At 38.5% G+C, this 13803-nt stretch overlaps 1 protein-coding gene across 4 annotated transcripts in view; it reads right to left on the reverse strand.

Annotated features, from left to right (window-relative positions):
• Positions 1-13803, reverse strand: part of LOC150075706 (CCR4-NOT transcription complex subunit 4-like) — a 494519-nt gene that overhangs the window by 374801 nt on the left and 105915 nt on the right. The gene's annotated exons all lie outside the window — the stretch shown is intronic.

Consider the following 13803-nt stretch of genomic DNA (forward strand, 5'->3'; position numbering starts at 1 on the left):
ACTGTGTGCACTTCTAAATGATGCTGCTTTTTTTTTTGTCTTTTATTATTTTTTTAAATTTTAAGGAACACCTCACCAAAGTTAGCTGTATGGAGAAATAACATCCGCTGGCTACAAACCTGTGAACAATGTTCAATTTCTGCTTCAACTCAGTTATGTTTTTAACCTTTTTTCTATTTTAACACAAAATTATTAATTACTGTTACATGCCATTCAGATGTCAAAATCAAGCAGAGTATATATACTTTTAAACACTTGCAAATGAACTTACTTAGAAATAGTAGTAAGAAGCAAATTAATCTGAAGATTCTAAAAAATATATTCTAGAAAATATGCAAAATAGTTGACAGCAATAAGGTTCCAACAAAAATAGGAAAAAACTGAGAACTTCTAAGAGCCGAGTGGTCAGGAGTGAGGGTACAGTAGCACGTGTTCTTTGAGTGAATCAGGGTTCAAGCCCATGACTGCTAAACATGATTAATGTTTTTATTGATAATTTATTGTAAACTCCTCTGAGCTGGTGGTCATGCTAGATACAAACAAGAATTTTTTTTTTAAATACACAAAGCAACATAATTTAACACCAATATGATCTAATGTGAGTTATCAAAGACTGCGGTGTGCGTGTGACAGATAAGTGGCAAAATAAATGGACGATATCCATTAATTTCCCTGGAACAGAAGTTAAACTAACAGGTCTCTAATTACTTGTCACCCTTTCATACCCTTTTGTGAATTAGGGTCACATTTGCACATCGCCAGTCCATGGGGACCCCCCCCCCCCACCCAGAGTCCAAGGAAGCTCTCATAATTACAGCTAAGGGTTTGCTTACTTCCTTTGTTGCCTTTCTTATGTTTAACTTGAACAATTTCTCCTTCACTTTGCTCTCAGTTACAAAATAATTTAGTTTCATGCTAGGGTTTGATAAACTTCTGGCATTCCCCTCCTTGAATAACTCCTCATGTGTGAATGGTAGATGCAAAATACTCATTCAGTTCGTCAGCCACAACAGCCAAAACATCAATATAAAGTGGACCAATTTCATATGCCACTTGAAATAGATTTGTTCACTGAAATTTTTTTTCTATAGTTAGTACAAACTACATGGAGTGTAAAAATAAGAAGTTAAACAAAGAAATTATTTTTTAATAATATATATTTTACATTAAAAATATAAAAAAAAATTAATTTTTCTAAAATTATAACTTAACGAAACCTGTTTATTACAAAATTACAATTCTTAAATTATATAGTCGCTAAAAGTTTTTTTTTTTCTAGGTTAGTACAACCATATGCACTGTCAGACTAACATTAGAAGAATAACAGGTACTAGTTCAAATTATCAGATAAATGGAGGACTGTGGATGTACATTCCAGAACATTTTTTTTTAAACAGAAAAAGCACTGACAGTATCATCTTCACTTTAATGATCAGTGTCCACATCTATTTTCATATATGCACTGCACATTTTTCTTATGCTTATTTGTTTGAAAATATCTCATTATAATGTACTTTTTCCCTGTCACTCAAAATGGGGAGAAAAAAACCATACCTTTGTATAATACCAAAAAGTAACTGTATGACCTTTTTCAGGTTATAAAATGCATGGGAAATCTTCCGTGTCTTTTTAAGATTTTCTGAGGTATGTATGCATATACAGTAAAATCCTGTTATTACATGTGCTTATAGTGCTTCATGCTTTTAATATTATTTTCTTCTGACACTATGAAGTGGCATGCATTTTTTAATGTATATAGCACTACAGTTTAAAACACTTTTGATGCGCTTGCTTTTTTTTTTTTTTTTTTTTTTTTTTTTTTTTGTAGTACCAAGAAGGAACAAGCCATGATATAATTCTGTTTCCTCTTGATTTTCCATTTTGATAAATGATGACTAGACACTAATTCTAGGAACTGTTTATGCAACTAGGTGTTTAGCTATTTATCATTGCATTTACATGTTCCGTAATTTAATTTTTTTTTTTTTTTTTTTAACTTATCATTATTCACTTTCCTTGCTGAAACAATGTGATTTGTGTGTTCAACATGGCATCAGTATACTGTTTTAATGACAAATCTCATTAATGATTAATATTATTATTATGTTAACACTACATTCACACTTATAAATATTCAAGATATGGTTGTTTAAAATAATAATTTAAAAAAAAAAAAAAAATTATTTTCCAACATCAAGCAGGTTTTCAGCACACTATTTATTGTTAAAAGGAAAAAAGTTAACTAGCAAACCATCAAAATACCATCGATGAAACATGAAAAAAAAAAAAAAAGACCCACAAAAGGGCATTCTACTTCTAATGCTTTCCTGTTAGACTATAAAATGTTTTAAAATAATAAGAATTTTCTCTCTCGCTCTCTATTGACTTCCCTTTATGTTATGTCAGGCCAATCTGCTTCGCCAAATGATTTATGTTTTTCAAGGTCATTTCTGAGCAGTGCAGACAGGCGGCCAGAGTTAGTCATGAGGTCTTGTCAATGATATGCAAGAATTTTGCGAGAAGGGATAAGGAGGCGATTACCCCCTTGTATAAGGCAATAGTCAGGCCACACCTTGATTATGCATGCAGGTCTGAAAGCCTCATTTTAGGAAGGATGTGGGGTTGCTAGAATGAGTACGGAGAAGGGCAACCAGATTGGTGAGGGGAACAAAGGGGTGCTCATACCAAGAAAGGCTTAAGTTCTGCAAATTGCAGTGTCTGGAGACTAGGCACTTACAAGGTGATCTGATTGAGGTGTATAAGGCCTTGAGTGGATTGAGTAGGCTCAATGCTGATGGAATATTCCCCTTGCTCAGATTACAAACCTGAGGGGACACAGATTCAAACTGAGAAAAGACAGTTGTAGAATAGATGCGGGGAAATTCGACTTCAGCCAGCAGATAGTTGATTGCTGGAACAACCTTCCATCTGTTGTTGTGGAAGTAGATAGCTTAAATAAATTCAAGGCAGAACTAGACAAATACTTGGAATGAATGGATCAGTGAAATGGGAAGCGGGTTTTTTTTTCTGGCCGATGCTGTATAAGCTTGCTTTCTCACATCATGTGCCTCTACTAATGATAATTTTAAATTGCATTCCAAAATTCTTACAAATCTACCACTAAATGATTCAGGAGTGTGTGTGTGTGTGTGTTGGATTTGTTAAAGAATTAGAATAATTAATTGTTTAACAAATGAATACCACAGAGAAGTGGTAGATAAATTGAAAATTCCATCCCATATGGAGAAAGGTGAACTTCATCAAGAACCTAAAGTGTTTGATTGATGGTTTGAAATTGGAAGTATGCCATATGCACAGCCCTTTTGAAAACAGAAGTTTATTTGATGAAAATTTTCCTGCTGACTTTATTGCTGAAGGTAGATCAGACATGAGGATAATAAATAATTTTGTTTATAAGTTACCATTTATTGGTTATCTTGAATTATTGTGCCTAGATAAAAATGTTTATTTCTGATGCAGAAGTTAAAAGCATATTTTCTTTAGGTAACTTGAAATCACGACGGATTTATTAACTTTAAGGAAGTAATATAACACGTAACTACATTATTTTGTGATTTTTTCTTCTTGAAATCTTCATTGGATTTTTTGATTTTTGATTTGGTAGTTATTGGCGCATCGGCTTCTGTGGCCATATTGCACCTCCCAAGGTTTTTGCAGTACTTTGATCCAAGCCCGAGGCGGGAATCGAACCCGCGACCTTTGGGTTGCCGGGTAGGTACTTTACCCACTCGGCTAGCCCGGTCGGCTCTTCATTGGAGGCTTGACAGATGGAAGGAGTAAACTGAATACATTTGCATGCTTTGGTAAATCTGTAAATCAAGCATCAAAACAGAGAGAAATTACCACATGCTGGTTATAAATCCATCTCCATCTGCAGAAAACCTTATTTTCTACATCACAGTTCCTCAGGATTGGGATCATGCCTATCCTTACACTGGTTCTGGCACTAGTAGAATCAACAGAATAGGATGGAGACATTGGATTTTCCAGCCATTAATGTCAGCAGACCTCACTCCCTCTGGACTCAAGAGATACACATGACTTGCCATGGTTGGGGCAGCAGCAAAGCAGCGTTGACATAACTCTTTGCACTAACTGTTCAGTACTATCTGGGCAGGTCAAGATTTCCATTTAGCCAGTTAATGATGATGAATATAGTTAGAGACAATCAGAGCCTTAATTAACAACGTAACCAACATGTGGAAATTACTTTCTTTTTTCTTTTCTTTTTTTTTTTGTGTAGCAGGCAAAGACTGCTTTTATGCTGGACTGTAAGTTGTACAAGAGCTTGACCAAATATAGGTAAATGTAATTGGTCCATTCTTTTGATTTGTTAATCTCTGAGAAAGATTTCAAGATATAAATTTTAAATAAGGCAATTGTTCCCAAAATTAAAAGAATTCAATGAAATTTATGTCTTAAAGAAAACCTTGGAAAACCAATTTCCGGTTACCAGCATAAAATCACAATGTAAGGCAAACAATATCAAAATTGTTTATTTCATAGAATTTAAGGGATGGAAAGGGTGCAAGAATATTTGTTGATCCTATCAAAGCAGTGTTAGGTGGATTTGAAGCATCAGCAACTAAGGCCATATTGCTCCGGGGATATGGCGTTGGTCATTTCCCTGACCTTTCCACATCCTCCGTATTTGGTGGTCACGGGCTCGAACCCTGGTCTAATCAAGAAGCGTGTGCTATGCACTGCTGCTTCTGCCCACCTGGCTACGGAGGCACCGGAAAAAACTGCTAGCTGGGAGATTCACAGAGTAACAGAAGCTACAGGTAAAGGTAAAAGTCATTCTTGCACAGCTTCTACTGGAATGAGCAGCAGCCTGGAGCGCAACGTGCTGGGGATGCCAAGGACAACTGGGAGTCATCATGGAAAGAGTAAAAACATGGGCTGTGTTAGGGTAACTAAGAGCAAGAACAAGTGCATATATATACTTGAATGTACACCAATGCTAGGAGTATAGTAAATAAATTTAATGAATATGAAGTGCTGGTTAAGACATCAAAGACAGAATTGGAATTTGGGGTGTACAATGTGTACAGAAAGGATATACAGGACAGAAAGGGAGGAGGGGGGGGTGTTACGCTGTTAGTTAAGAAACATAAAATGTAAGGAGTGCACCCAGTTCACATTGGTAGACTATGCATTACTCATTCAATTTGGAACAAAATAAGCAACTGGAAAGGAATTTAATTGTGTGTGTGTGTGGGGGGGGGGTTAACTTCCTAGATATTGATTGGAACTTGTGGAATGGTCGCACATGCAAACCAACAAGACTTGTAGATTTATTAGCATCAGCAGAGGCATCTGATGCAAGAAAGCAAGCTTATATGGCATCAGCAAAAAAAAAAAAAAAACACCTCATTTCACCCATCCATTAACTCCAAATGTTTGTCTATTTCTGCTTTGAAATTATTTAAGCTGTCATTGTTTACGACAGATGGAAGTTTGTTCCAGCAATCAACAACCCAATGGCCAAAGGCAAATTTCGACACATCTACTTTACAACTGCCTTTCCTCAATTTGAATCCATATCCCCATCAGGCAACTAATCTGGGCAAGAGGAAGAATACCATCAATCAGATCCCTTGGCAGGTGCTGTCTCCAGACACTGCAATTTGCAGAACTTGTCTTTTTTGTAAAACCACCCCTTTCTTCCATTCACCAATCTTGTTGCCTTCTCTATGGTCATTCTAACATCTCTACATCCTTACCAAAATGAGACCTCAGATCTGTATACATTATTCAATGTGCATTCTTATATAAAGGGATAATCACCTCCTTATCCCTGCTAGAAAAATTCCTGCATACCATTGAAAACACACCATGAGCTACTCTCGCAGACCATCTGTACTGCTCAGAAAACTTCATATATGACTGTACAATTCCCCGTCTTTTTCATTATCTACCACCCTGAGTGTAGTACCACAAAGTTGATACATTACTGTACCCATATGTAGTAGTTTACATTTACCGATGCTAAATTTCAGTTGCCACCTCTCAAGCCCATCTGTTAAACTTCTCCAGATTCCATTGCAGAAGCATATTGTCATTAGTGCCATTAACAACCTGCAAACCTTAGTATCATCTGCAAACTTGGACATTAAGCCTGATATACCTTCATCAATATCACTGATAAATACAGAAAACAACAAGGGCCCCTGAGGGACTCCACCAATAACATCAGTTCACGAAGAGCAGTGTCCATTGATCACAACACTGACTTCTACTTAACCATCCTTTTATCCATTGCAGCAACTTGCCCTTAAGGCCATACTGCTCCAACTTGTTCAGTAGTTTTCCATGTGCAACAGTATTAAAAAGCTTACTTGAAATCCAAGTATATGATATTAAAATTATTTTTTGCATACAGTTCCTTTGTGAATTCATTGTAGTATCCAATCAAATTGGTCAGACAAGACTTCCATTAACAAATGCTGTGTTGGAACTATAACTGCAGTCTTGTCTAGATGATCCTGTAGTGCTTCTTTAACAAGTGCCTCCATTAATTTCCCTGGAAGGAGTTAAACTAACAGGTCTCTAATTACTTGTCACCCTTTGATACCCCTTTGTGAATTAGGGTCACATTTGCACATCACCAGTCCATGGGAACCCCCCCCAAGTCCAAGGAAGCTCATAATTATGGCTAAGGGTTTGCTTACTTCCTTTGTTGCCTCCTTCAATTAACTAGATAGATCCCATCCACTCCAGCTGCCTTTCTTATGTTTAACTTGAACAATTTCTCCTTCACTTTGCTCTCAGTTACAAATTAATTTAGTTTATCCCAGAGTTTGATAAACTTATGGCATTCCTCTCAATGAATAACTCCTCATGTGTGAATGGTAGATGCAAAATATTCATTCAGTTTGTCAGCCACAACAGCCGAAACATCAATATCAAGTGGACCAATCTCATTCATCCCCTTCCTTCCAGAGTTTACATAAGTAAAGTCCTTGCTGTTTTTCTTTGCATCCTTTGCCAAAGATTTCTCGTAATCTGCCTTTGCCAGCCATACTTCCTTTGTGACTTGGTTACAAACCAGCTTATATCTATCATAGGCTTCCATGTCACACATTAATTTACATGTATCCCATGCATTTTACTTCTCTGCCAAGAGTCATCTGATATCCATTTAGGCCTAAACCTTGAATAGTATCTTAATTAGGACAAAAAGCCTAGTAGCTTCCAAGATTACTTCCATGAATGCTAACTATTTAGAATTTTCTGTTGGTAAAATTATCAGTTGGTCCCACTGTATAGGCTTTAAAAACTGTCTCAAACCATCGTCACCTTTATGAAAGCAAAAATCCATCCCTTTACCCCTGAAGGTAGTAACAACTTTGAGTAAATCCGACACAAACACACGATCACTGCCACCTAGTGGTTCTTTTATCTGCAGATTCTTAATGCATGAAGGATCAATGCTGATAATCAGATCAAGAGTATTACTCCCTCTGGTTGCCTCTCGAACATGCTGCTGTGGAAAACAATCATGCAATAAATCCAAAAAGGCCTTGCTAGTGTGCGAGTGACCAATCCAGAACTCCCAGTCAATATCTGGGAAATTAAAATCCCCCATTATAAGATACTCTGATTTACTAACCCACTATTTCTCTGTAGACTTCTTCATTATAGTCATCAGAGTCATTAGGCCTATAACACACCTCTACTCTCAATTTCGCTTTTCCAGTGCTTTATATCACACCAAACATTGCATTGCCCACCCATGTCAACCTGATGCACTTCTCTAGAATTTGTGTTTCTTAACTAACAATGTAACCCCTCCTATCCTATCTATCGTTCCGGTACACATTGCACTCCACTAATTCAATTTCACTTTCCTTATATCTGTGTGATACCATGTCTCTAATATCCCAACAATATCTGCCTTTGATATTTTGACCAGCACCTCAAATTTATCAAATTTATTTACTAAACTCTTGGCATTGGGGTACACATGCATCAGTTCATATGCTTAGCTACTCTAACACAGCCCATGTATTTACTTGTTCTGTGATGACTCCTAGGAGTCTCTGAAATTCCAAAAAACTTGTTTTCCAGGATGCTGCTCATTCCAATAGAAGCAGTGCAAGAATCACTTTCACCTTTGCCAGCAGCTACTGTAAACTATTAGTCTGTGTATCCCCCCCCCCAAATTAGCAGTTTTCTGGCCCACCTAACACTGCCTCAATAACATCAGCAAATATTCTTGCTCCGTTTCTATTTAAGTGTATCTCATCCTTGCAGAAGCAGTCTCTTCTGTTAACAAGCACATAAGAGGCTGAGAAAAATTCTACCCTACGAGCCTTGCACAATCTTTCCAGGGCCAAATTGATTGACAAGGCTCTCATCATATACTTCCTCCTATCACGTCTGGGCAGAATTAAAGACACCTTCAAATTCAACCCTACTTTCCGGCCTTTTTTCACCGTTGACTTGTACTTGTTAAGTAATTCTGCCATTCTCCTACTCTTAACATCATTGGTGCCAACGTCTACAACAATATCACCTTTTGTGTCTTTGTTTTCTACATCAGCATGTTCGGGAGGCAACTAGAGGGAGTAATACTCTTGATTTGATTATCAGCAGTGATCAGTGTGCTGAAGTGGGATTTACTCAAAGAGGTAACTACCATTAGGGGTCAAGGGAAGGGTTATTGCTTCCGTAAAGGCGACTACGATGGACTGAGACAGTATTTAAATTCTATACAGTGGGACCAACTGACGATGTTACCAACAGCAAATTCAAAATGGGAAGCATTCAAAGAACTTATCTTGGAAGCTACTAGGCTTTACATACCAACTAAGAAATATTGTTCAAGGTTTAGGCCAAAATGGATGTCAGATGAACTAATGAGGCATATGGCAGAGAAGAAAAATGCATGGGATACTTACAAATTAACACGACACAGAAGCCTATGATAGATACAAGTTGATATGCAACCAAGTTACAAAGGAGGTTAGGCAGGCGAAGGCAGATTACGAGAAATCCTTGGCAAGGGATGCAAAGAAAAACAGCAAAGAGTTCTTTACTTATGTAAACTCTAGAAGGAAGGGGATGAATCAGATTGGTCCACTTGATATTGATGGGTCAACTGTTGATGATCCTGCTCAGGTAGCTAACAAACTAAATGAATATTTTGCATCGACATTCACACATGAGGAGTTATTCAGCAAGGGGAATGCCAGAGGTGTATTCAACTCTAGTAGTAAGCTACAGAATCTTGAAATAACTGGGAGTAAAGTGGAGGAGAAACTGTTGAAGATAAACACAAGAAAGGCACCCGGGGTGGATGGGATCTATCCAGTTATATTAAAGGAGGCAGCAAAGGAAGTAAGCAAACCCTTAGCTATAATTATGAGAGCTTCCTTGGACTCAGGGGAGGTACCCATAGACTGGAAATGTGCAAATGTGACCCCAATTCACAAAGGAGGATCAAACTGACACAAGTAATTATAGACCTGTGAGCTTAACTTCTGTTCCAGGAAAATTAATGGAGGCACTGGTTAAAGAAGCAATGCAGGATCATTTAGACAAGACTTCAGTTATAGCTCAGACACAGCATGGTTTTGTTAAGGGGAAGTCTTGCCTGACCAACTTGATTGGATACTATGATGCAGTCACAAAAGAACTGGATGCAGGGAATAACTTTGATATTATATACTTGGATCTTAGAAAGGCTTTTGATACTGTTGCACATGGAAGACTGCTACACAAATTGGAGCAGTGTGACATTGGAGGCAAATTGCTGCTATGGATAAAGGGGTGGTTGAGCGGGAGAAGACAGAGAGTGGTAATCAATGGACACTGCTCATCGTGGACTAATGTTATTAGTGGAGTCCCTCAGGGCTCAGTGTTGGGTCCATTATTGTTTTCTGTATTTATAAATGATATTGATGATGGTATATCAAGCTTAATGTCCAAGTTTGCAGATGATACAAAGGTTGGCAGGGTTGTCAAGGACACTACTGACACTATGCTGCTGCAACAGGATCTGGAAAGGTTGAGCAGATGGGCTCAGAGGTGGCAAATGAAGTTTAACATTGACAAATGTAAAGTACTACACATGGGAAACAGCAACCCCAGAGCAACTTATCAACTCTGTGGTACTACACTGACAGTGGTAGAGAATGAAAGGGACTTGGGGGTGGTTGTGCAGGCAGATATGAAGTTCTCTGAGCAGTGCAGACGGGCTGCAAGAGTAGCTCATGGAGTATTGTCAATGATATACAGGAATTTTTCCAGCAGGGATAAGGAGGTGATTATTCCATTGTATAAGGCAATGGTCAGGCCACACCTAGAGTACTGTATACAGGTCTGGAGGCCTCATTTCAAGAAGGATGTAGAGCTGCTGGAACGAGTACAGAGAAGGGCAACAAGATTAGTGAATGGAACAAAGGGGTGCTCTTACGAAGAAAGGCTTAAGTTTTGCAAATTACAGTGTCTGGAGACTAGGCACCAGCGAGGTGATCTGATAGAGGTATATAAAGCCTTGAATGGTTTAAGCATGCTCAATGCTGATGGGATTCTTCCTCTAGCTCAGAAAAATCACCTGAGAGGGCATAAATTCAAATTGAGGAAAGACAGATGTAGGATAGACGTGCGGAAATTTGCCTTTAGCCAGCGGGTGGTTGGTTGGTGGAACAGACTCCATCCCTTGTGGTGGAGGTTGATAGCCTAAATAAGTTTAAGGCTCAACTGGACAGGTATTTTGAACGAACAGAGGGGTGAAGTGGAAGTGTGTTTTTTTTTTTTTTTTTTGGCTGATGCTGCATAAGCTTGCTTTCTTGCATCAAATGCCTCTGCTAATGCTAATATTAAGCAATCAGTTAGTTCATCCCCCTAAATTAGCAGTTTTCTGACCCACCAAACTGACTCAATAGCATCAGCAAATATTGTTGCACCCTTTCTATTTAAGTGTATTCCATCACATTAGCAGCAGTCTCTACTGTTAAAAAGCACAGAACAGGCTGAGAAAAAAACTATCCCATGAGCCTTGCACAATCTCTCTCTCAACAGAGTTGAATTGATTGACAAGGATGACTGTTTCCGATAACAGCATATTCAAGAGACAACCATTGGGAGTAATACTCTTGATCTGATTATAAGCAGTTATTCACGCATAAAGAATCTGTAAATACAGGAACCACTAGGTTACAGTGATCACAGTGTACTAATACTGGATTTACTCAAAGATGTAACTACCATCAGGGAAGAGTTTTGCTTTCGTAAAGGTGACTTCAGTGTTGTCAGATAGTTTTTAAATTCTATACTGGGGACGAACTAATGATGTTACCAACAGCAAATTCTAAATGGGAAGCATTCAAGGAATTAATCTTGGCTTTTTATACCAACTAAGAAATACTGTTCAAGGTTTAGGCCAAAATGGATGTCAGATGAACTAATGTGATTTGTGGCAGTGAAGAAAAGTGCATGGGATGTTTTAACATTAGTTGAAGCATATGATGCAACAAAGCAAGCCTAGAGCAACAGCCAAATAAAGACACTTCCCATTTCACCCATTCGGTCACTCCAAATGTTTGTCTAGTTCAGTCTTAAATTTATATTTAAGCTATCAACTTCTACAACAACTAATGACAGTCTGTTCCAACAATCAACTACCCACTGGCTAAAGGCAAACTTCCAAACATCTATTCTACAACTGCCTTTCCTCAATTTGAATCTATACCAACTCCAGTTCCTAATCTGAGCGTGGAAGTATCCCATCAGCATTGAACCTGCTCAAACCATTCAAGGCCTTGTACACCTCAATGATATCACCTCACAGGTGCCTTGTCTCCAGATGCACCAACCTGCAGAATTTAAGCCACTGTTGGTAGGAGAAAGCCTTTCATCCTCTTGGAAATCCTGTTGCCCTTCTCTACATTAGTTCCAGTTACTTTACATCCTTCCTTAAATGAGCCACTGGACCTGAACACAGTACTTAAGGTGTAACATAACCATTGCCTTATACAAAGGTATAATCACCTCCTTGTCTCTGCTAGCAAAATTTCTATATATATCTTTGACAAAACTCCATGATCTGCTCTGCCAGCTGGTTTGCACTGCTCAGAGAACTTTATATCCAATTGCACAATTTCACCCAGGTCTTTTTCATTCTCCATCTCCCAGAGTGTAGTACCACACAGTTGGTATGTTTCTCTTGGGTTACTGCCACCCATATGCAGTACTTTGCATTTGTCAATATTAAACTTCAATTGCCACTTCTCAGCCCATCTGCCTAACTTTTCTAGATCCTGTTGTAGTAGCATACTGCCTTTACTATCACTAACAACCCTGCCAACCTTTGTATCATCTGCAAACTTGGACATTACGCCTGATCTACCTTCATCGATATTAATAAATACAGAAAACAACAATTGGCTAACACCAAACCCTGGGGTAATCCACTAATAACATTAGTCCACACAGAGGCACCTCCGTAGCCTGGTGGGGAGGAGCAGCAGTGCGTAGCACACGCTTCTTGATTAGACCGGGGTTCGAGCCTGTGACCACCAAATACGGAGGATGCGGAAAGGTCAGGGAATGACCACCGCATATCGCCGGAGCAATATGGCCTTAGTTGCTAATGCTCCTAAAAACCAAATAACAAACAGTCCACATAGAGCAGTGTTCATTTATTATCATTCCCTGCTGTCTCGCACACAATCATCCCTTTATCAATTGCAGCAACTTGCCCTTAATGCCATACCAATCCAATTTGTACTGCAGTCTTCCATGTGAAACAGTATCAACAAAGCTTTCCTGAAATTAAAGTATATGGTATCAAAATAATTTTTTGCATCCAGTTCCTTTGTGACCACATCATAGCATCCAATCAAATTGGGTGCAACGGATAAAAGGATGGTTGAGTGAGAGACAGCAGGGAGAGGTGATAAATGGACACTGCTCTATGTGTACTAATTTTATTAGTGGAGTCCCCCAGGGTTTGAGGGACTCCACTAATAATATATATATATATATATAGTTTGATTGTTTAAACTAATGCAATTTTCTGGTATTTATTTTCTATATAGGTATTAAGGTGTATACGGAACATTAAGGTGTATACAAGTGATAAATTGAAAATAATCATTTAGACATTTATAATAATAATTTAAAAACAATATATATATACAAAGGGTACTAGGAAAGTTTTGCAATACAGCTTTGTTTATTTAATTTTTTCAAAGTAATTTCCTCTACATTCAATACACCTCTCCATCCTCCGAAACCAATCTTTAAACCAGTTCTGCCAAGTTTCACTAGGGAGTAAAGCACACTCGTTGCCCAAGCCCGTAGAAGGTCCTCATCACTGGAAAACTGCCTCCCTTTTAGCTTCATTTTCACATGCGGGAACAGTGCAAAGTCGCAGGGAGCAGGTCTGGATTGTAGGGAGGGTGCTCGAGAAGTTTCAGTCCTGTCGTGGTCAAATATTCGGTGCAGGCTTTGGCGCGGTGAGCTCGAGCATTATCGTGATGGAGGTACCAGGTGTCCATTCTTGACTTTGGCCGCAGGTTCTTCATAGATCCAATGACTTTAGGTAGGCATTGTTCAGTATACCACTTAGCTGTGACTGTCTTCTGCGTGTCCAAAACGACACGTTCCACAATTCCACTCGATTTGAAAAATACAGCTATCATTTTCTTCTTTACAGATCGGGATTTTCTGACAATTACAGGTGTGTCGTCATCATCAAAGACCCAAACTTTGTTTTGAGCCTTGGTCGGCAGATCGTAATAGTACAGCCAAGTCTCGTCACCTGTCACG

This window comes from Mastigoproctus giganteus, chromosome 14, assembly GCF_048544385.1.
Source record: "Mastigoproctus giganteus isolate SK-2022 chromosome 14, ASM4854438v1, whole genome shotgun sequence".
NCBI lineage: Eukaryota > Metazoa > Arthropoda > Arachnida > Uropygi > Thelyphonidae > Mastigoproctus > Mastigoproctus giganteus.